The sequence below is a fragment of the Anolis carolinensis genome, chromosome 2 (genome assembly GCF_035594765.1).
Source record: "Anolis carolinensis isolate JA03-04 chromosome 2, rAnoCar3.1.pri, whole genome shotgun sequence".
Classification (NCBI taxonomy): domain Eukaryota; kingdom Metazoa; phylum Chordata; class Lepidosauria; order Squamata; family Dactyloidae; genus Anolis; species Anolis carolinensis.
Window position 1 is genome coordinate 208699689 of NC_085842.1, and position 23156 is coordinate 208722844.

General features: G+C 43.8%; 2 protein-coding genes across 5 annotated transcripts in view; both read left to right on the forward strand.

Annotated features, from left to right (window-relative positions):
* hoxc10 (homeobox C10) overlaps window positions 1-23156 on the forward strand; it is a 219035-nt gene that overhangs the window by 99384 nt on the left and 96495 nt on the right. The gene's annotated exons all lie outside the window — the stretch shown is intronic.
* Window positions 1-23156, forward strand: part of LOC100551789 (homeobox protein Hox-D3) — a 107159-nt gene that overhangs the window by 30376 nt on the left and 53627 nt on the right. Inside the window, exon 1 of one of the 3 annotated variants that reach the window (XM_008103633.3) lies at window positions 2932-3077. The exons of 1 other annotated variant lie outside the window; for it this stretch is intronic. The gene's annotated coding sequence lies outside the window, so the exon portion shown is untranslated. Of the gene's footprint in view, window positions 1-2931; window positions 3078-15252; window positions 16408-23156 lie in introns of those variants that run through there. One more of the 3 variants, XM_008103635.2, reaches the window with a different exon arrangement.

Below are 23156 nucleotides of genomic sequence, written 5' to 3' on the forward strand. Positions count from 1 at the left end.
AGGCAAATGGGACTGGAGGAGGGGGTTAATGTACCACATCAGGTCCCTCAGTAAGGGTATTTTCTCTATTAAGATTCCCTCCCCTGCTTTTGGTACCACTTGGAAGAAGTCAGTGCCCAATGTGCCACTGATTTTAGGGACAGTGGAGTCACCAATGGGATAGTATGTTTGGAATGAAATTCTGCCACCAAGTCCTAACCATGGAAGTGTCTATGTATTTTATTGGAAATATCTGTCACTGTGTATCCTTCTCTGAAATTAGAGGTCTGTGTTTGGTGCTGGCCTATGTGTCTTGCTGGATTTGTTCCTCCTTTGTAAAATGTATTTATCCTTCCTTGCATAAGATGTCAGTTCCTATCCCATGTTTTTTTTAAAGTTACTTCCTTTCTTTAAATGTCTGTGTAAATAACTTTAGCTGAAGTGAACCTTTGCTCCTGTACTTTGAATAAATTGTTGAGGTTGAGACTGTGGTAGATATTCCAGGGAGGTATTGTAGCGAATCAGTGTTTGTTTACTTCCCTGAGGGAAAGAGAAAGGGAGGTTGGCCAAGGAGTGTGGAAGAAGTGTATTTGCCTAGGGAGCACTTCCAGTGTGCTTGTGCATGTATATGAATGAGAAAATAGTCTAGATAGATAGATAATAGATTAGTAAGTGCCTTTTAAAGATGCACTTATTGTTCTATTGGGCCTGGTCTAGAAACAGAAAAACATGGGAAAGGGTTGTATTCTGTATGTTTTGCTCTGGAGCCTTGCTTCATGACCTTTGCAAAATGTAAATGTTCAAATATTTTCAATTTCAGTTATTTCTAGTTAGTTCCAAAGCATTTTAAAATCCAGATTATCTAGATTATTTTGAACAGTGTCCCTGCCTTTGGGTCAGGTGCCTAATGAGTTACAAGAAGACACTGCAATTCTTTATACTATTTATATTGGGGTACAGCCAGGATAGTGCAATTGTCTGGTGGAGCAAGGTTTCTGAAACCTGGAGGGACAGAAGTTTGAAAAATAACAGGTTTTATTATCCTCCATAATCAAGATATTCCTCATGCAAATGTTTTCAGCATTCCTGTAAAAGGCAGAGGCAAGGAAAAATGAGGAGGGCACTTGGACAAGTCTTGCTGAAGTTAAGGGAGAATCTCTACTCATCCCAAATGGGTCAGAGGGAAATGTAAAGTCTCTAGTCCAGATCAGTTTAGAAACAGCAGCCAAAGATCCAGGATATCAGCATATCAATGCTACGATCCTTTGCCTAACAGCTATTATTTTGTAAAAGTGATGTCCACATATTGCCCCTATTTTTGGGTTAAGAAAATACCCGATGTAAGAGCATGACATAAATCTATTTATCCTAGTTTTACAGAGCAAAAGGTGAGGATGAGTGCATATTCTGGGTTCCCTTGAATTGCTTGCACTGTTTCTTACTGCCCTTGTCAATTTCAGGCCTGCTCATTCACCTTAGGTTTGTTAGATGAAATGGCAGAATGGTTGGGGGCAAAACACAGCTACAGAGCTCTGCACACTTACTGTTGGAAGCAGTGGGATCTGCTCCTGAGTAAGCTTGAATGTCATTGGGCAGCACACTGAATCTATCACATGTTTTTATCAATGTATAAAATGCCTAAATGTTTCCTAGCTTACCGCTGAGATAAATAGAAACACTAACTTTCTGCCCAATGTCCTCCCACAGAGTCCTGAAAGTGAACAAAGGGTTAAAAAGTCCTTTCTGGAGTTATATATATTTGGATAATATTCTAAAGTTGATTCTCACTTCACTACCCTTCCTCCTTCCCTACACACATGCATGCAAAAATAGAAGAATGTATAAGGGTTCCTCTAAGGGCACTTCCACACAGCCATATAGCCCAGAATATTAAGTCAGAAAATCCCGCAGTATCTGCTTTAAACTGGGTTATCTAAGTCCACACTGGCATATATTCCAGTTCAAAGCAGATGATGTGGGATTTTATTCAGCTGTGTGGAAGGGGCCTAAATGTCTCTCTGTAATGTTCATTTCTAAAAAAAAAAAAAAAGGTTTGGCAGAAAGAGAGAGAGCGAGAGAGAGAAAGAGAGAGTACAAAACTTGATAAATGATAACCAAGTGCCTGTGAAAGAATCAGGCTGAATATGATGGGACTTTGTCTTGTGCGTATTCTCTGTGTCTGCGAGGAAGCCCAGAAAGGAGGGAGGGGACATCAATCACATTTGCAACAGTATAATATCCATGTTCATTTTATGAAAAGGGGGAAAAAATCTCAAACATCTCAGATATATAGAGCCATCTTCCTTTCAGCAGGTCTCTACCTTTACCCACCAATGCATTATTATTTTATTTTTCTGCTTGGCATTTACTTTCCTCTTGACAATTACCCTCTTCTGATCTTTTTCTAAAAAATCTAATTCTTAAAGCATGGGATTGAGCCTTTAGACTTGGCCATGACAGAATCCTTCCAAAGTAGGCAGATTATGAATGAGTTATAAAGGGAGAAGAAGAAGAAGAAAAAAAAAAGGGGGGGGAGGGTCAAGAAAGAAAGGGGAGATATCATGAGATACAAGCAGCCTGTCCCATCGTCCCCCTGCCTTTCTTTTCTCCTCTCTCTTTCTCTCTCAGCTTTTTGACGCCTCCATGTTGGGAGCTTGAAAAGGTACTTTATTGAAGTTCGAGTCAAAGGGAGGGGGGAATTGGGTTCACCCAGAGGACAACTTTTCTACGCCAGCAGTTTTATTCTAGCCACTCAGGCTGACCTCGGAGCCCCCAGTGACCCGAGCTCAGTCTCCCAACGTGTACCTTCTGCGCGCCCGACACACATTTGAAGCCATCGCCACTGTTTCGGCGCTTTGTCAGGAATTTACCATAGTAATGGAAAGCCGGGTGGGTGGGGAAGGGAGGGGAGAGGCGGAGGGGGCTTGGGCAGAATCGATGCCTGTTATCGCCTGGTGTTGTCACCAAAATAACCCCAGAGAAAAGAAGGCAGGGTGAAGTTTCGGCCAAGCCTCCCTTTCCCCTCTTTCCCGCCTTCCGATCACCAGCTTGGGAAGTTTTCCCAGCTGGGGTGGCAAGAGCAAAGTTTCCAGCGCCAAGTAAGTAGCTTGCAATTTTTATTACCCTCTTTTTCCCTTGAAAGAAAGAAGTTTCACGATTCATACATTGTTGTTGCTGTTGTTGCTTTTTTTTGCTGCCATCATGGTCATTATCCTAAGTCTGTGTTGGGGAACTTTGCTATATTTTGGTGGAATTACTCTATTTTGAGCCTAACAGCTCAGATTCCCCAACAGTCTCTCAGTCTGTAAAGTAGGGATCTAGGATAGCCTGGTAAGGTGGTCCCAGGCCTTTGGTGGCTTCTCCTGCCCCAAACCTACGCCTGCAAATCAACCAGGAAAGGAGAGATCTCCAAGCAAAGGGTCGAGATTGTTGCTTTGCCAGATGTAACTGGTGACTTTGTGTGGGTGAGTGGAGTAGCTGCCAAGGTGGAGATGAGAGTGAGTGGGGAAGAGCTACCAAAGAGGAGACTGTCCCAGCAAGACACGGCTAAGGACTGCTTTGGAGCTCAAGGACCCGCCTGAAGCCACCTTGTTGCCAAGGCTTCTCTTATTTCTCCATGGAGCTGATTGCCACATGCAAGGTTTCTTCTGTCTTCCACTGCCTTTGGGCTTCTTTCCTTTCTTTGCTACAAGTGGATGAGGCTACACTTGGCGATAGTTTCACTGGCCCCTTCCACACAGCTGAATAAAATCCCACATCTGCTTTCAACTGAAATATATGGCAGTGTGGATTCAGACAACGCAGTTCAAAGCAGACATTGTGAGATTTTCTGCCTTGATCTGCTGGTTATATAGCTATGTGAAGGGCTCTCAGATACCCAGTTCAAAGCAAATATTGTAGGGTTTTCTTCCTTGATATTCTGGGTTATATGGCTGTGTGGAAGGGCCCACTATTCTCGGCTGGGCCTTTAATAAACAACAGCAGTGCGCCCTTTCCTACCTTCTGAAATCAGGTCCTAATGAGTCTCTCTCGAAGGCATTCTGAACGCCTGAAAGCCTTGGGTTGGTTTTCTGAACTTGTGTCAAAGGAAACTCTCTCACACTGCTACAGAGAAGCAGTCACTTGTTCAGTTCGATTTCTTTCGCTTGGGGTGATGTGTATTTTTCCTAGAATGCTTTGGTGGCAACCATCTCTTCTGCTAACAGCCGTGTGGGGAGCACTTCATAGGGACTTAGGCGGCCATAAAGGAGGGCGTTGGAACAGCCCCCTGTTTGATAGTAGGCGATCAAAATGGGCAATGGAAGCTTCCCAGAGGCCAAGGGGAGCTATATTCTTCTGTAACCGCCTTCAGACGGGGCTTGGGACAGAAATGCCCTCAAATGCAGCCGTGGTGGGTGGACAATGAACAGGGTGTGCTTTGAAAATACACACCTGTCCTCCTTCCTGCATATCAACTCCTTTCCCTTCCAATCTGAACAGGAGGTAGCCTAGCTTATGTTCCTAAACGGCCAGTTAGTAAATTATGTATCACGATTTCCCCCACTTTTAGCTTCTGGAGTTTCTCTTTCCACCCTTTCTCTTTTTACCCCCCACCCCCCAATGCACACACAGTTCAGGAAGACTGGGAGGGGGAAATGTTCGAGTACGTTGTTTAATTGTAATTAAAATACAAACATTCCGCCAGGGTTAAATGGATGAGTTACGGGTTTCCAACCATAACTGCCAGCAGCTTCAACATGTAACTTATATTTATTGTGGCCTCGTATATCATTATCCAGAGATATAGTTTTATGTACTTCCTAATCTGTCGCCTTGATTTATTTTGATGGGCAAGGTACCAAACCAAACATTTTGGGACTTTAGTGAAAGACTAGTATTTCATTGCAAGCAGCCAACAGTCCTTATGCTAATGGCATTAACAATTTCTGGCTAATGCTGCCTTCCTCCTTGCCTTTCTTCCTTCTCTCTTTTCTATATCTTAAACACATAAAGAACCTTGGAAAACAGGGCACTTTTTATTGAAGAATTTCAGCAGTGTTTAACCAAAGGTAATGAGTCCCTGTTTCCAAAATCACTGTATTTTATTTGGTTGTACATATATTTCTCTGACCAACATATATTTGTTACTGCTATTTGCTGTGAGTTATGGCAACCCCATCAAAGAGATACTTCTCATCTATTACCCTGCTGGGGTCTTTCAGACTCAGTGCAGTGACTTACTCGACTGAATTAATCCAACTGTAGGGTAGTCTCTCTTTTCCCACTGCCTCTCACTATACCTAGCTGTATTGTGTTTCCCAAGATCAGTCCAAGTAGGACAGCCTCAGTTTGATGATCTTTGCTTTTAGTGATAGTTCAAGATCCTCCACCAGTGTCACCCCCTCTTCATACACATATCGTATCGTTGCCACCCACAAACTATTTGGCACATTGAGTCTGATTCTTCAATAAAGGCCTTTCTGACAGTGGAGAGACTACCAGTAACATTGCTGCCAACAGCATTGTTTCTTGCTTCCCAGGAACACCCAACCCATCATCATGTCAAGGTAGTGCAAAGTGGGCCAACGCTTCTCTCACAGTCCTTTTTTTCAGCATAAGGCAATATGAAACCTTATTACTTCTCCTTTTTCCCCAAGAGGGAGAAATGAGGTGTTCTATTGTTTGTAATTTGTAATTATCTGCCCAAATATTTGTCCTTTTAAAATACATATACACATTAAATACAAATACCCCGTGGAACAACTTAGCTTGAGTGTAATAGTATGTATTGAACCCAATACTTAGGTGTGGATACATATTAAAACAAAAGCGTTGGATGATAGTTTACAGTACAGTATTTCTCTTGTATAGTCACTGTGGTAAATGTAGGGCAGCATTAGTCCATCCAGTGGAGAAACACCCATACTTAAATACTTATTAATGCAACTGGATTGGATGAGGAAGAAGGAGAGATTATAGCCTCCCAGTTCATGTATGCTTCACAATATTATTGAGCCTAGGAATGTACCCATGCCTTTATCAGAAGGATCTTGAGAACAAGAAGGCTGTTTTGCTGGAACAACTTAAGGTTAGATTTCACTCAGAAGTGTAAACCTGATATTTTTTGATAATATTTATCCAGCATTTAGAGGCCTGCTAAGACCTGTGGTCTGTGGCTATGCCAAATTGACTTCTCTCCCTGAATTTTCCATTCCCTTTTGAAAAATCTCTAGGACATCTGCCACCACATCTCCCTTTAGTGGTTTCCATGGGAATCCTTACTGTCCATGATTCTATTTTCATTTCTGCCTCTGTTAAATCAACTTTGAATCCACCTAGTAGTATAAGAAGGTGACATTTTCTCCACACTAGGGACATTGTTCACAACCTTGTAAGTTTGGAATGGCCTGAATTGTCTCCTTCCTTGCCTAAAGATGTGTCTATGTGTGTGTGTGTGTGGGGGGGAGGGGTGTACATTTCAATTTAAATGGGGTCTTTTCTACCTCATATTTAAAGGCTAGCTCCTTCTCAAAGGTCTCTAGAAAGGCCTCTCTTCACACAAGAAATTGAGCCATCCTGACTCCTCAAACCCCTTGAGCTGAAACTCTTCTCCAGATGGGGATCAATTGTACCTTAGTTACCTAGAAGGTGAAGGAGAAGAGAGGAAGAAGGTGAACTATATCTATCCAGAAGCTCCTTGCCCTCAAGGCACAGTGTGGTCATTTCTGACCAGCACCTTCTGCTTCAGACACCATGAAAGGTAGGGTCATGGGGTAGAGGTTGAGAGACAGCAGCCTTGATTTCTCCTGGGCCTTCCTGCCAATGTCGCCTAACTCTAACCTTTGCCCCATAAGGAAAAGTGTGTGTTTGGGGGGAGGGGTGTTATGAACTTCTTAAATCTGCAGAAGCTCCTGGCTGCCTTTCTTCAGTCTCACTTTTAAAACGCAGAGGATTAACAAGAGAAGGAAAGCTCAGCTATTCGCTTCCAGAGAATTTGGGAGAAAGGGGGTTCAGACATAATTTGGGGGGGGGGGGAGGACACATGTCCCATCCTCTTAAAGGATCCCTTCATTCCTTGGTAAAGTGTCCCCTCCTCTCTTCCTTGTCTTGTTTGTTTCAAGGAAATACACTAACACGATTGACCTCTCAGAACAACACACAACCATTAACCTTTGAGACTGAGTCCCGTTGGAGAGGGCTGTAAATAAAGGAGGCCTGCCAGGTAGAAGAAGGCGAGGGGAATTTCCGATGAAGCCAAAGAGAAAAGTCCCAGGGTAGCCCTCGACTCCCCGATTGGGAAACAAGACCTCCCCATATAAACAGTCTTCCTCACAGACTATTTTTTTCTTCTTCTCCTTTCTGGCGAAGAAGCCTTGCTCACCAAACAGGGGCAAGGGCCATCTCTCCTCTTCTTTATTCGCCCAATTTCTTTCTTTGGCCAGTTCCAGAGTGGAGAAATTGTTCCCCTATGTTTCGGGTTCCTTCCACAAACCCCTTATCTTCTCAGGAAGTAATCCCATACCCCAGAGCCTGGGACAATCTGAATAATCTAAGTATTACCGCCACCTCTCACATGCAGAACCGTGGCCTCTTGCCTGACTATACTATGGCTTTGAGTTTCTGTAACACAGTAGAATCCTTAGGACATCAACCTGCACAATCACAAAAAATAGACATTTCAGTAAATTAGATGGATTTCCCTATACAAAGAGGATAAAACTGAATTGGGAGGGGGGGATATTCGGGATAAACACAATCACGCAGAGATGGGAAAATACTTACCCTCTTTCTCGCTATTTCTAACTGTATTAGTTCCTAACTGTAGAAAAAAGAGCGCTAACTCCAACATAATGCAGCCCAATATAGATCGACTGGATTTCAAACTAACCACGAAGCATAAATCCCAGCCACCGCAATAGGTCTACTCGCGTGATAAATCTTACATTGACTTTAGCCCAATGAGGGCCCTTCTACACAGCCCTATATCCCAGAATATCAAGGCAGAAAACCCTACAATATCTGCTTTGAACTGGGTTATCTGAGTCCTCATTGCCATATGTTCCAGTTCAAAGCAGATAATGTAGGATTTTATTCAGCTGTGTGGAAGGGGCCTGGGTTATATGAGTCCACACTGCCATTCCAGTTCAAAGCAGATATTGTGGGATTTTCTGCCTTGATATTCTGGGTTATATGGCTGTGTGGAAGGGCCGGGAGAGTCGTCCTGTCTGCAGGTGCTATTTTGCTTCCTTCTGTAGAGGTTCTCTAGATTTAGAAAGATTTGGTAAGGCTGGTATGACTATGTAGGCACTTGCAGATCTGCAGTGACCCCCCCCCCCACACTTTTCCCCCCGGTTCTGTTCCTCGCCTACAACTTGGCCGGACCAGGGGCGGGTTAGAAGGTTGACTTGAAGACTTCAGTCTCTCCCGAAACGGGTTTAGTCGGAGCACCTCTTTAATAAATATTTAAAGAAGCTCCCCTAAAATGTTTACTCTGAGGTCGGCCTCTAAACGAGGTCACGACCCCAAATGTGGGCAGCAGAACAAAGGGAGGGTTGACTTGAGGGGCGGAAGGGGGGAAGCGAAGGTCTGGTTGTGGGGGGACAATGGTGTGGAGCAGCAGGTTAATTTACTTGTTCGGCAAGAGCTCGAAAAAGTCTGGAGGGCGAACTTCAGCCCAGGCCTGTGTCAGTGGAAAAGTGCCACTTACACCAGCGCCCACAAGTATTTATATCAGTCCTAGTGTATTGGGTTGCTATGAGTTTTCTGGGCTGTCTGGACATGTTCCAGAAGCATTCTTTCCTGACGTTTCGCCTGCATCTATGGCAAGCATCCTCAGAAGTTTTGAGGTCTGTTGGAAACTGGGCAATTGGGGTTTATATATCTGTGGAATGTCCAGGGTGGGAGAAAGAACTCTTGTCTGTTTGTATGTTTGTCCTAGTGTATGTTTGCGTCTGCTTATGGAAAGAACAATAAGAAAGGGGGGAAGGGGAAGGGAGAGATATGGATAGACGGAGAAGGCAGGAAGAGGGAGGCAAAGAGAGGGAGATGGATAGACAGAGAAGGAAGGTAAGGAAAACGGGAAAAGAGAGGTATATGATAGAGAAGGAAAGGAAAGGAAGGAAAAAGAAAGGAAGATAGATATATGGACATAAAGAAAGAGGAGGGGAGAGAAAGGAAAGAAGGAAGGAAGGAAGGAAGGAAGGAAGGAAGGAAGGAAGGAAGGAAGGAAGGAAGGAAGGAAGGAAGGAAAGAAAGAAGAAGAAAGATGTGGATTTTTTGGGTGTCAGGAGCAACTTGAGAAACTACAAGTCCCTTCTGGTGTGAGATAATTGGTCGTCTGCAAGGACGTTGCCCAGGGGAAACTCGGATGTTTGCTGTTTTACCATCCAGTGGGATGCTTCTCCCCTGTCCTGGCATGGGGAGCTGGAGCTGACAGAAGGGAGCTCACCCGGCTCTCTCCGGATTCGAACTGCCGACCTTTCCTGCTGACCCTGGCGCTCCAGAGATATGGATAAACTGGGAAGGAAAGGAAGAAAGGAATAGAAAGAAATCGATATATGGATAGATGGAGAAGGAAAGAAAAGGAAAAAGAAAAGAGAAAAGGAAGGAAGGGGATGGGAGAGAAAGACCTGTGCCTTTCTAATAGTAAATCAACACACAGTCCAATTAGCTGGAAGAAACTCTTACATGACAATGTCATACTTGTCACAGAAGACATGAGCATTTCAGCCTAAAATGTTTTCTATAATAGCGAATTCCACGGAAATAACCAATGGCGTAGCATCGAGCTGGATTCCTGTTTATATCCTAAAGCTCCAAAGTAGCGAGAGACCTACCTGGCAATAAAATATGTATTTTTAAAAATGTATTGCGGCTCTGCTCCATCCTGCCTTTCTCTTTATCTGGTGGGAATATAGGAGTTATATTTTCCATTTTAAAATGGGTCTTAGCGGTTAGATTGGGCGGGGGGGGGGGGTCACCTTCTGCTCCTTCCATTCATTTGTCCCCTGTCCCTCGGCTTCTTGTCACACCGTGGTGGCACCAAGGCTGCAATTCAAGCCCTTAGCGGGCCCTCCTTCCGGCTGAACGGGCAGAAGGCCCGGCTGCCCATATCATTCCTTGCCCTGGGACCTACCTGCAACTTGCAAAGGAAGCAGGGCATTTCTCCCTTAACCGATTGACTAAGCAGCGAGAAATCCGGCATTATTTCCGCACCCTTGTAAGGTATCAGTCACTACATCTTGGCCATAACCCTTTCTGTGATCGAGCTCTATGTATTTCTGCATTTCTTTTGAGTGCATATTCTGGGCTGGGGTTAATTTCATAGAGATCGCCCGCTTAGTGTGTATCTGTGTGCCGTCAAGTCGCCCAATGAATTTCATAGGTTTTCCTTGGACAGAGAATAGGCGAGGGTGATTTGCCAGTTCCTTCCTCTCAATGTAACCTACAGTGGGTTGCTGTGAGTTTTCCGGGCTGTATGGCCACGTTCCAGAAGCATTCTTTCCTGACGTTTCGCCTGCAGCTATAGCAGGCAGCCTTAGAGGCTGTGAAGTTTGTTGAAAACTAGGCAAAATTGGGTTTATATATATGTGGAATAATGTCAAGGGTGGGAGAAAGAACTCGTGTCTGTTTGAGGCAAGTGTGAATGTTTCAATTGGCTACCTTGATAAGCATTGAATAGCCTTTCAGCTCCTCCAGCCCAGTCTTAACGCTGGCTGGCTTCCAAGATCAGCTCGGATCTGGTGCTTTTAAGATATCTTAGGCAGAAGTGCAAATCCTAGCTCTTCTGGGCGCTTTCCTCCAGATACAGAACCTGCATTTCTCCTCTATGCCAGCAAAGCGGCCCACATGCCTCTCCTGTCAGCATGCCCAATTTTAGGACAATATAATGTAATATAATATAATATAATATAAATTGTTTTAAGACTGAGTATGCTGACAGGCCAGGCATTTGGGACTGCAAAGCGGCCCACATGCCTGGCCTGTCAGCATACCCACCCAATCTTAGGGCAATATATTATATTATATCATATCATATCATATCATATCATATCATATCATATCATAAAATATCATATCATATCATATCATATTATATATTGTCCTAAGACTGGGTATGCTGACAGGCCAGGCATGTGGGCCGCTCTGCAGGCATAGAGGTTATAAGAAGTACAAAGACCTTGCCCCAGTGCGTGTTTAAGGCAGCATTTGATTTCAGGATCCCTTTCCTAAAGGCTTGCGTTTGGTAATCTAGCCCTTCCGAGATCCCGGTGAATTTGTACTTCATGTTTTTAATGGGCCAAACCACAGCAACACTTTCTGCACTGAGGCCTTGCATATCTTTCTCCCGTGTCTTCTCCAAAGCGGTCTTTGCGTACGCCTCTGGGTCTGTTGCTTCTGAGTAAACCCCAGGTTTGTTTTTTGTTTTTTTTAGGACTGAACCTCTCTTAAGCGCTTGAGATCCTGGGGTTTGAGAGAAGGGCCGGGTTTGTACACGTTCAATGCTCGGCAGTGTTTCTCTCTATGAGCTAAGAAGGCGCCGGGCTGGGAATGAAAGCAGGCATGCTAAAAAGCCAAACCGAACTCTACTCTGAGAAGCAGGGATTGTCTTGGGTTGCCTGAGTCTTCCGGGCTGAATGGCCATGTTCCAGAAGCATTAAGTTTCTCCCACATCTATGACAGGCATCCTCAGAGGTTGTGAGGTCTGTTGGAAACTAGGCAAGTGAGGTTTAGATATCTGTGGAAGGTCCAGGGTGGGAGAAAGAACTCTTGTCTGTTACATTGTTTTCCTTCGAGTCAGGCCAATAGGATTTAATATTCGCGTTTACCTCGGAGTAAACACGTCCAGGATTGCCCCTTTGTCCTCCCTGAGCTCTTTCCAATCTTTCCCTTTGAGTGCAGGGGCTGCCCTCCAGTTTTCCAGTTTTAGAAGGAAGGGCCATTTGAGTTCAAGGGAATCCCCTCTTCAAGAAATGGCCTTACTCGGCCTTAAGAGCCACTAGACTTTAATATATTTCTTCACTGGAGATTTCAGTGAGCATTAAAGCGGCTTTAGATGGAGTCCTTCGTTTTTTAAAGGTTCCTTGAGCCAGGAACTGGGTTTTCTAAAAACAAAGAAACCTTTTGAGAGAATCCGAGGCGATAAAAATCTCGAATTTGCCCCCAAATTCCCCTGTCATGAGCTTCTATTTAAACGCGCTTGACTTCAGTTTGCAACAAGAGAGGCTTCAGTAAAAGAGGAAGCTTTTATAGCACAGCTCTAAGACAGCAGTAGGCCATACTGATTTCCACAGGCTTGCTCTCAATTGATCTGCTGCAGGATGAAGGATGTTTTGGAGCGTTGGAATGGCCGTCTGAAAACATATAGCCGAAAGAGAGATGGAAATCACCCTTTCTTCCCAATTGGGCTTTAATAAATACGATTCTATATTTAAAAAACGATTTGGGGGAGTGGATCTTTCGCGTGTGGGTCCCAAAACAGAAGGGGACCTGACCGAAATCGCTCTCCTTTGCTCTCTTTCTCATCTTCTCCCCTCCTTGAACCAACCCCTGGGTTAGGAAAGCGCCCTCGCTTTCGGTCTGGGGTCTTTCTCCACGCAAACTCGAAGAAATACGGCCCAGTTGGGCGCCTGTTTCTTCTCCCAGGGACTCGGGGAGGCACCGAGGCGCCTTCGGAAACATCAGCCCTTTCGCCTCGATCTGGAAACCATCTCGCCCGGGCTCGGGAAGACAACTCCTTCCTAAAATGGCTAGAAAATAATCTTAATCTCGGGATCCGCATCAAGGAAGCGCCCGGAGAGATAAATCACAAAGAGGTTTGTGTACTTGCGTGGGGCCCTTGTGTACATATGTGTGTGTTTACCCGTCTGTAGCTCCGGGCGCCTTGGCTTTCAAGTGTCGATGGGTAGATGTTTCCCAAAACGGCCGAGTGGAGACGTTTTCCAGCGCTCTCTTCTTAAGAGGCTTACTTGAGAGACGAACCCTTCTCCTGCCAAAAAGTCACTCCTAAGTAAGGGCGATTATGCAGCCCGAGGAGGATTTTTTTAAAAAAAATCTTGGTGTCTTGGTTTTAGGCCTGTTCCTGCGGTTATTTGGAACCTTGATTTAGAAAAGTGCATTGAATAGACCGCATCAGTTCTAGTTTCCTAGATATGCTTCTTATTGTTTCCTATGAGCGAGCAGAGCAGATGAAGCCTGAGAGGTATTCGGTATCTCAAAAACTAGAGCAGATAGAGGAAAACTGATGCCATTTTTGGAACCAGCAGGTCAAATATACCAGAGAAAGGGCTAACATTTGAGGCACTGAAATGTATGTTGGTCAGTGTTTTGGAAAACCAAAAAAAATCCAACCCTGGGGCTTGCTGTTCCCAGGTCAACATCAAAATTTGACCTTGAATTGAAAGTAGACACGGGATCGGTTTCTTTTTGATTCACAGAAGCCTTAAACGCCCAGCTCCATTATGTAGAGTTTCTTTGCCTTGTGTGTATTAGAGCTGAAGTGACAAGGAGAGGGTGCTTGGGACTTTTGGCTGCTGGATCGGGACCCTCTGTTGGATTTGGGCTTTGCGTGTTTGGTGGCACATTCAATATTTGAGGATTTTATTACCACCTAATACTTCTTGGATTCTACTGCATCGGAAGAATGAGGATGTCCCTATCTTGTTTTTGTACAAGCACACACATATCCAATATTGTAGAATCAGTAGCACGGATGCTAGAGCGAATGCATTGCAGAAAATCACTCCCCCCCGCCCTCACTGCAACTTCCATACAGATCTATCTATCTGTCCACCTGCCCATCCATCTATCTGCCTTCTAGTTAAGGATAACACTTCAGGTCTCTAAGATAAAGTAGTGAAGGGAAGCTCACAACCTAGTAAATGTGTTAGTTTTTAAGGTGCCACTGAACTCTTTGTTGGGTTTCTGTGAGTTTTCCGGGTTGTATGGCCATGTTCCAGAAGGATTCTCTTTCCTGACGGTTCACCCACATTTATGGCAGGCATCCTCAGAGGTTGTGAGGATATATATATCTATTCCACAGATATATAAACCCCACTTGCCTAGTTTCCAACAGACCTCAGAGGTTGTGAGGTCTGTTGGAAACTAGGCAAGTGGGGTTTATATATCTGTGGAATGTCCAGGGTGGGAGAAAGAATTCTTGTCTGTCTGAGGGGAAGTACAAATGTTGCACTTGATGACCTTGATTAGCATCAAACTATCTACAGACCCACAAAGAAAATCCAACAAATTTTACTTTCAGTAAAGGACAAGAGGGATCCTCTTGCCTTTGTAGGAGTCTACCCTATATCATGCAGCTGTGGTCAAGTCTACAGAAAGATCACCAAACACAGTGTCAAAATACTAATCAAGGAACATGAAAGGCACCACAGACTAATTTAACCAGATAAGTCAGCCATAGCAGAGCACTTGATGAACCAACCTGGATACAGCATATTATTTGAGAACACAGAAATGCTGGACAACCTCCATGTCAGACTACACAGAAATGCCATTGAAATCCACAAGCATGTGGACAATTTCAACAGAAAGGAGGAAACCATGAAAATAAACACAATCTGGCTACCAGTATTAAAAAACTCTAAAATCAGGACAGTAAATACAGAATAACTCTCAAAAACAGGGAAATTCCAGATAAGAAACAATCTGGGCCAGCAAATCACCTCCCAACAAAGGATAATCAAAGTAATCAATTGCCTCAAACAGACAAGAGTTCTTTCTCCCACCCTGGACCTTCCATAGATATATAAACCCCACTTGTCTAGTTTCCAACAGCACACAACCTCTGAGGATGCCTGCCATAGATACAGGCGAAACGTCAGGAGAGAATGCTTCTGGAGAGAATGCTTTTGGAACATGACCATACAGCCCGGAAAACTCACAGCAACCCAGTGATTCTGGCCATGAAAGCCATGGAGAACACATTGAACTCTTTGTTGCTTTGAGTACAATAGTCCCCCCCCCCCCCCCCCCAAGGAGATTCACCCAGAGTTTAAGAACTTTACAGTCCTCGTTGTCAGTGGCAGAAGGAGATTCACGCTTCATTCCTCTGCCCCGGAATGAAATCAATGGGAATAAAAGAATGATGGCTAAATCCAACGATCCTCCCAATTAGATCTATGGAATCAATGAGACATGTAAGATCAACACTTCTCTCCCATTGATTCCCTGCGTTTAGTTTACTTGGGATCGGGTGTTGGATTTAGCCCTAAAAAGTAGCGACAGACAGATAGAGCTTTAAATTGCATTTGGGGGGGGGGGGAGGAGTGGGAAGTGAGAGGCTATGTGCAAATTTAGAGGGACCCTAACTTCATAGGCCTTGTCGGATTCCATAAAAATATACATGCAGATCTGCAACCTTCAGGACAACCTGTCTGCCAGTCTTGAGCCCTTCCTCTTAAAAGCACTACCGAGTCCTCAGTCTGAGTGCTTATGTTGCTTGTGCCCAAATTTTCAGGGCAGCATCTTTGTGTGTATGTGTGTGTGTGTGCCTCCACTGAAGGTGGGTAGGTAGCTTTCCGTTAATGAGGGAAGTTGCACTGGATTTCTACATGACTGATGAAGGTCCCATTACTCTGTCTCCATGTATGTCCATTTGTTTCCTATATAAGCGCATTTTATATTTCACCTAACTGTTTTGTTGGAGAGATGTCAGTGTAAAGCTTCTCCAAAAAGATAAGTCTCCCAATTACATCATTTGCTTTGAGTTGGATTATATGAGTCTCCATTTCCATGTAATCTAGTTTAAACCAGATAATCTGGATTCAATGTGGCATTGTAGCTGAGGCCTTTGTTTTGTGGCTTCAAATTGACTTCATCTTATGCAGTGGTTCTCAACCTGTGGGTCCCCAGGTGTTGTGGCCTATAACTCCCAAAAATCCCACCCAGTTTACCAGCTTCGAGGTATAGAGAAAAGAGGCTTTACAATCCTTAGTTTAGGATCTCCTCGGATACCAGGATCCCATAGGAAGCATGCCGAGCTACAGCACAGGACTGGTGAGAATCAAAGGCAAAAAGTCTGCATTAGTGTGAATGGGCAAGGGTTGATTTACTGGAAAAAAATGTGTGGAGATATTAACCCTAACCCAAAGAGGTCAAAGTACTTCTCAGAAAGCATTGCCCCCCCCCCTTCAAAAAAGTACAATTTTCAGGAGGATAGGGACCCAAATACTCTAAAGCAGGCTTACACAACCTATAATCCTCCAGGTGTTTTGGACTTCAGCTCCCAGAATTTTTGGAACAGCTGGCTAGAGTTTCTGGGAGTTTGAGGCTCAAACACCTGGAAAGCTGCAGGTTGTGCAGGCCTGCTCTAAAGGCACCAGGTTGCTTCTGATCTTCAAATATAAACAGGGCCAACCCTGGTTAGTACTTGGATGGGAAATCATCAGTGAATACCATCACCGGGGACTTCAGTGAGAACCTCAACCTCCTGTGAGAGAACCCAGCTGACCTTCACTTCCTAGGGTTCTTTATCAAGTATAATTCAGGTGTATCTAAGCCTGGATTTACACTGTGTTATATCCCAGGATCTGATCCCAGATTATCTGCTTTGAACTGGATTATGTGAGTCTCCACTGCCAGATAATCTGGGATAAGAAGATAATCTGGGATTAGATTCTGGGATAGAGGGCAGTGTAGAAGGGGCCTGACTGCAGAATTAATGCAGTTCAGCACCACTAACTACCATGGTTCAATGCAATGGAATCCTGGATCTTTTAGTTTTACCAAATTGTTAGTCTTCCCTGTGAAAGAGTGCTGGTGCCTCACCAAATTACAAATCCCAGGGTTTTATAGCATCGAGCCATGGCAGTTAAAATGATGTGAAACTGCATTAAGCCTATACTATAGCTGCACCCTCAGATACAAAAGTATCCTGAGATCTTAGGTTGGATCTATACAGACCTATATCCCAGGATCTGATCCCAAATGATCTGCTTTGAACTAGGTTGTATAAATCTACACTGCCAGATAAGCTGGGATAAGCAGATAGTCTGGAATCAGATCCTGTGATATTTGGTAGTGTAGATCCAGTCTTAACCTCTGTTCTTCCTCCTCCTTGCTTTGTTATCAAATGTGCTTGTGTGTCTACTTTCATATGCTTATATTCATAAGCATAAAAGGACTCTTAAGCATAGCCAGAGGCATACTTGTGCCTATGTGTGTTGTGCAATGGTTTACACAGGGCCCTTCCACACAGCCACATAACGCAAAATATCAAAGCAGAAAATCTGCTTTGAATTGGATTATCTGAGTCCACATTGCCATATATTCCAGTTCAAAGCAGTTAATGTGGGATTTTATTTAGGTGTATGGAAGGGGCTACAGTCTTCTTCAGTCGAAATTCGAGGTTGTTCCCTATTTTAACTAGAAAGATTTAGGTCATGGTTGCTGCTGTTGTTTCTTCCTAGTGCTCACCAGGTCAGTTTAACCTACCCAGGGAGGGAGATGGGTGAAGCAATGGAAGGGGAGGCCTGCAATGCTCTGCCTTCCCTCCTAAACTCCCATTAGTCTCCATGGAACAGGCCGACGTTTGTAGCATAACAGCTTGTCTGTGTTCTGCCATGAAAAGCGATTTATCCTTCCTTGGCTCGCTGGTCTTTTTGTCTGGGTGAATCTTCCCTCCTTCTAGAAAAAGGGGGTGGAGGGAAACTCCAGTTGGCTTAAGGACACTTTTGTAGCCCTGCTTGGCCTAAATTTGGAGCTCAGCGGTAGACAATTCCCTTCCCTGGGACACAAAAGGCATTGTTATCCCCTTTGCCCTTGCAGGCTTTTCCAAGGGTGCATCTATATATGGTAGGATAAATGCACTTGGATGTCACTTTTAACTGCCAGGGTCCAATGCTATGCAGTCTTGGCAGTTGTTCTACATGATCTTTAGCCTTCTCTGACAAAGCTGCTGGAGCCTCACCAAATTCCAGTTCTCATGATACCATAGGGTTCAGCCATGGCAATTAAAGTGGTGTCAAACTGCATTAAGTTCCCAACGTAGACGCAGCCTTTGTTTCACTCAGCTTCTCTTGTTTTGGAGAGATAGCTTGATCCTTGCAGAAGGTGGGAGAGCTTACTTGGGAGAAATCAGCCCCAGAAATATATACGAAGGAGATGGATGGAGGAGCATCAGGAGTGACTTGAGAAACTGTAAGTTGCTTGTGATTGCAAGACAACTTGAGGATTGATGTGTCCATAGCATTGCTATATGTGTCCCTAAGTATCATTGAATCTCGGGCCTCCTCTGCTTTGAACTGAATTATATGAGTCTACACTCATCTATATATATAAAAGAGTGATGGCATCACGGCAATTCACAAAACAACAAAAGTACAGGCCCCCCAACCTCAAAATTTGACAACACAACCCATCATCCACGCCTCAAGGTTGATACAACAAAAAGAAAAGAAAAATAAAGTCCTAATTAGAGGGAGAGCAATAATTTTTTTTATCCAATTGCTGCCAGTTTAGAGGGCTAATCTCTGCCCACTTGGTTGCCTAGCAACCAAGGGACAGCCAGGTTTCAGTTAGGGGACAGGCAGAGTTAGGCCTCACTTAGGCTTCTTCCACAGATTATCTAATTTGCACTGGATTATATGGCAGTGTAGACTCAAGGCCCTTCAACACAGCTATATAACCCATTTATAATCTTATATTATCTGCTTTGCACTGGATTATCTTGACTCCACACTGCCATATAATCCACTTCAGTGTGCATTTTATACAGCTGTGAAGAAGGGGCCTCATATAATCCAGTTCTAAGCAGATAATTTAAGATTATCAATATACAGTAGAGTCTCATCCAACGTAAACAGGCCGGCAGGATAAGTGAATATGTTGGATAATAAGAAGGGATTCAGGAAAAGCCAATTAAACATCAAATTAGGTAATCGTTATACAAATTAAGCACCAAAACATATTATACAACAAATTTGACAGAAAAAGTAGTTCCATGCGCAGTAATGCTATGTAGTATTTACAGTAGAGTCTCACTTATCCAACACTCACTTATCCAACGTTCTGGATTATCCAACGCATTTTTGTAGTCAATGCTTTCAATATATCGTGATATTTTGGTATCATAAATACAGTAATTACTATATAGCATTACTGTGTACTGAACTACTTTTTCTGACAAATTTGTTGTCTAACATGATGTTTTGGTGCTTAATTTGTAAAATCATAACTTAATTTGATGTTTAATAGGGTTATCCTTAATTCCTCATTATCCAACATATTCGCTTATCCAACGTTCTGCCAGCCCGTTTATGTTGGATAAGTGAGACTCTACTGTACTGTATTTACAAATTTACCACTAAAATAACACAATGAATTTAAAACACTGACTACAAAAACATTGATTATGAAAAGGCAGACTGCGTTGGATAATCCAGAACATTGTATAAGCGAATGTTGGATAAGTGAGATTCTTCTTTAATATGAAATAATTACTGGGATAGAATAATGCAGAACAATATAATCTCTAAAACCAGGACAGTAAATAAACAGGGGAATTCCACACAGGAAACAATCGGGGCCAGCTAACACCTCCCAACAAAGTATTCCCATCATCAAAGTCTGGCAAATTCTGTTTTCTCAGGGCCACAGACAGTAGAAGCACATAAAATATCGCAAACAACACCACTCTGAAAACAAGGGAATTCCAGACAGGAAACAATCAGGGCCAGCTAACACCTCCCAACAAAAAATTCACTCAGGGAGGAAACAGCCAGGCTTTAAAGCTGCAAGGCCATTACATCCTAATCATTTTTCCTAATTGCAGCATTCATACTTGCCTCCAACAAACAAAAAAAACCAATCAGAAATATTGTATATTCACAACCTTTAGGAAATAATATCCCCTGATGGCTCAGCGTGTTAAAGCGCTGAGCTGCTGAACTTCTGGACCGAAAGGCCACAGGTTTGAATTGGGGGAGCGGAGAGAGCCCCCACTGTTAGCCCCAGCTTCTGCCAACCCAGAAGTTCGAAAACATGCAAATGTGAGTGCATCAATAGGTACTGCTCCGGCGGGAAGGTAACGCTGCTCCATGTAGTCATCCCACATGACCTTGGAGGAGTCTACGGACAACGCCGGCTCTTCGGCTTAGAAATGGAGATGAGCACCAACCTCCAGAATAAGACACGACTGGACTTAATGTCTGGGGAAAACCTTTACCCTTTACCTTAACTACCACCAATTCCTCAATACATTATTTCCCATACCACCAGACTTCGCCACAGCAACGTGTGACCGGGCACAGCTAGTAATCGTATAATCCAGTTCAAAGCAGATAACCTGGATTTTATATAGCAGTGTAGCAAAGATCTCATAGGATGTAAGACTGGTTTGCTTTGGTTGAAACAAGTTTGAGGCATGTGCCTGCAAGGAACCAGCCCCCACTTTACCTGCCATGGGTTAATGCTATGGAATCCTGTGTAGTTTGGTAAGGCACCAGCAAGCTTTGGCAGAGAAAACTAGAGACCTTGCAAAACTACACTCCCCTATGGCAGTTCAAATTGTGTCAAATTGTATTACTTCTACAGTGTAGACACATTCTCAGGCAGTGGGAGCTGTTTTTTTTCCCCCAGGTCAATGTAGTTACCAGATTTTGGTGTCCTTTCCTGTCCAACCTTGGAGGCCAATACCTTCAGCACTTAACATCTCTTAGAGAATTGGTACATCCGCACAACAACATTTTAAGGGCTCCTGATGATTGAACGATCAAAGCATTCCCCAAGGAACCCTTGATTGTGTGAGTACTGTGAATGCCTTATTAGAATATCATTAACTTCTACAACGGGCATTCTGTTCCAAAGTCACTTAGGTATTGCTGTTTGGAAGCGAGTTAAATCTGAAAGATAAAAGGACCAGATAATCTGGATTTTATATGGCAGTGTAGAATGGCCCTTGGGCTGGATCTACACTGCCCTATATCCCAGGATCTAATCCCAGGTTATCTGTTTATCCCAGATTATCTGGCAGTGTAGACTCATATAATCCAGTTCAAAGTGGATAATCTAGGATCCACTGAGATATAGCGCAGTGTAAGTCCAGCCTTGGTTTCCAGTTATGGAGATGCTATAGATAAGGGGATGTCTGAGCATGTACAGAATTCACCCCGTGCTTTGAAGAGATTCCTCTCGGTTTCAATCACTTGAAACTCAACTCCAGCTACTCACTTCCCAAAGTAACTCCATAGCCAGAGGCCTTGGGGGGGGGGGGGGGTTGGGGGTTGGCCGGGAAGAAAGAAAGATTGGGGTGGGGGGAAGACGAGCTGATAGAGTAATAGTTTCACCTCCGGGCTGCGTTCCAAGCTTTCGTCTGGAGGGGCCACTTTTCCCTTCCTCAGCACGTCCCTGCCTGTGGGGAAAGGAAGAGAGAAGATGGGAAGGGAGCATCCCAACCTCTGCCAGAGCACATATGAGGTCTTAGTCCTTTTAGGGGTACAATTTCCAGGTGGGAAGAGGAGATAGGAAACTCCCAGCCAGCCTCAACTTATTTATTGGATACATCCAATGTTATAAAACCCTTGGGCGACAGCAAGTAAGTCCCATTCTCTCAGGCCACATCTACAATACTATATAATGCAATTTTCATAATGCAGTTTAACTGTATTGAACTGCCTTATTTGAGTCTACAGTGCCACATAACGCACTGGACATAGTTTAAAAGTAATAGACGTTATCTCTATCCATGTATCTTAAAAAAAAACAACAACCAAGCTGTTGTTGGGAATTTTGTTGTCTAAGGCTTTCATGGCCGGAATCACTGGGTTACTGTGAGTTTTCCAGGCTGTATGTCCATGTTACAAAAGCATTCTTTCCTGACGTTTCGCCTGCATCTATGGCATGAGGTATGTTGGAAACTAGTCAAGTAGGGTTTATATATCTGTGGAAGGTCCAGGGCAGGAGAAAGAACTCTTGTCTGTGAGGCAAATGTGAATGTTTCAGTTGGCCACCTTGATCAGCGTTGATTAGCCTTTCAACTTCAAGGTCTGGCTGCTTACTGCCTGGGGAAATCCTTTGTTGGGATGTGTTAGCTGGCTCTGAATAATTCATGTCTGGAATTCCTCTATTTTCTGTGTGTTGTTCTTTTACTGTCATGATTTTAGAGTTTTTTTTAATACTGGTAGCCAGATTGTGTTCATTTTCATGGTTTCCTCCTTTCTGTTGAAGTTGTCCACATGCTTGTGGATTTCAATGGCTTCTCTGTGTAGTCTGACATGGAAGTTGATAGCGTGGTCCAGCGTTTCTGTGTTCTTAAACAAGATGTTGTTGGGAGACTTTTTCCCCACTTATGGTGACTGCTTTCTTGAAATGATTAGTTCAGATAGGCTTTGCTTTTGCCTTCCTCTGAAGCAGATGCACCATCTACACTGCAATATAATGCAGTTTAACAGCACTGAACTGCATTATATGGCACTGTAGACTCATATAACACAGTTATGTGTTCAAAACGCAACTCAAGCTTCCTTGGCTGTGCCTGGTCCCTCTCGTTGTATCTATCCTGGACTGTTACAAACAAAGCAGCGACTCTTGTCAATGGAGACCCTTCGGGGTGAAGGATTCTGCAGCCACCCCATCCCACCCCCCAAGTTTGTGGCTTTTGTCTATCTGAATTCGTTAAGTGAGGGCACTCGGAGGTCAGTAGCCGGTGCAGCAGCCCTATCCCCTCCCTCCTTTTTTTTTTTACCACAATGCTCTCCTAAGCCATTCAATTACAACCAATGGAAGAGCTCAAACCCCTCTTTATAGATCGATATTGCAGCTCGGGCTGGCTGGCTATGATCATGAATATCCTCATCAACACAAGAAGGAAAGCCAGACCTGACCAAGTCCAGACTGTTGTGGCAAAACATGGACACATGTTTAAAGGAGAAGGCTGAGATGAAAAGGCGAGCTACTGGGCTTGCCAGGTAGGCTCTAATGTGACAAATTGCCTCCTCTTCCACACCTCAACCTTGGAAAAAAGTCTAGTAGTAACCAAGATGTAAGTTCTTTCCAGGATGTGCAGGGTACATTAGCTACCCACACACATGAGAATGTAGGGCTCATATCATGGAAACATTCTACATAGCTTCTCTGTAACACTACCTAATACTCCAGGAACTTCATTTTTGTGGCTGCCACAAACTATATTGAATTGCTTGAGATATTCATGGGAAAAAATTAAAGCAAAATGTGCTGCAGTT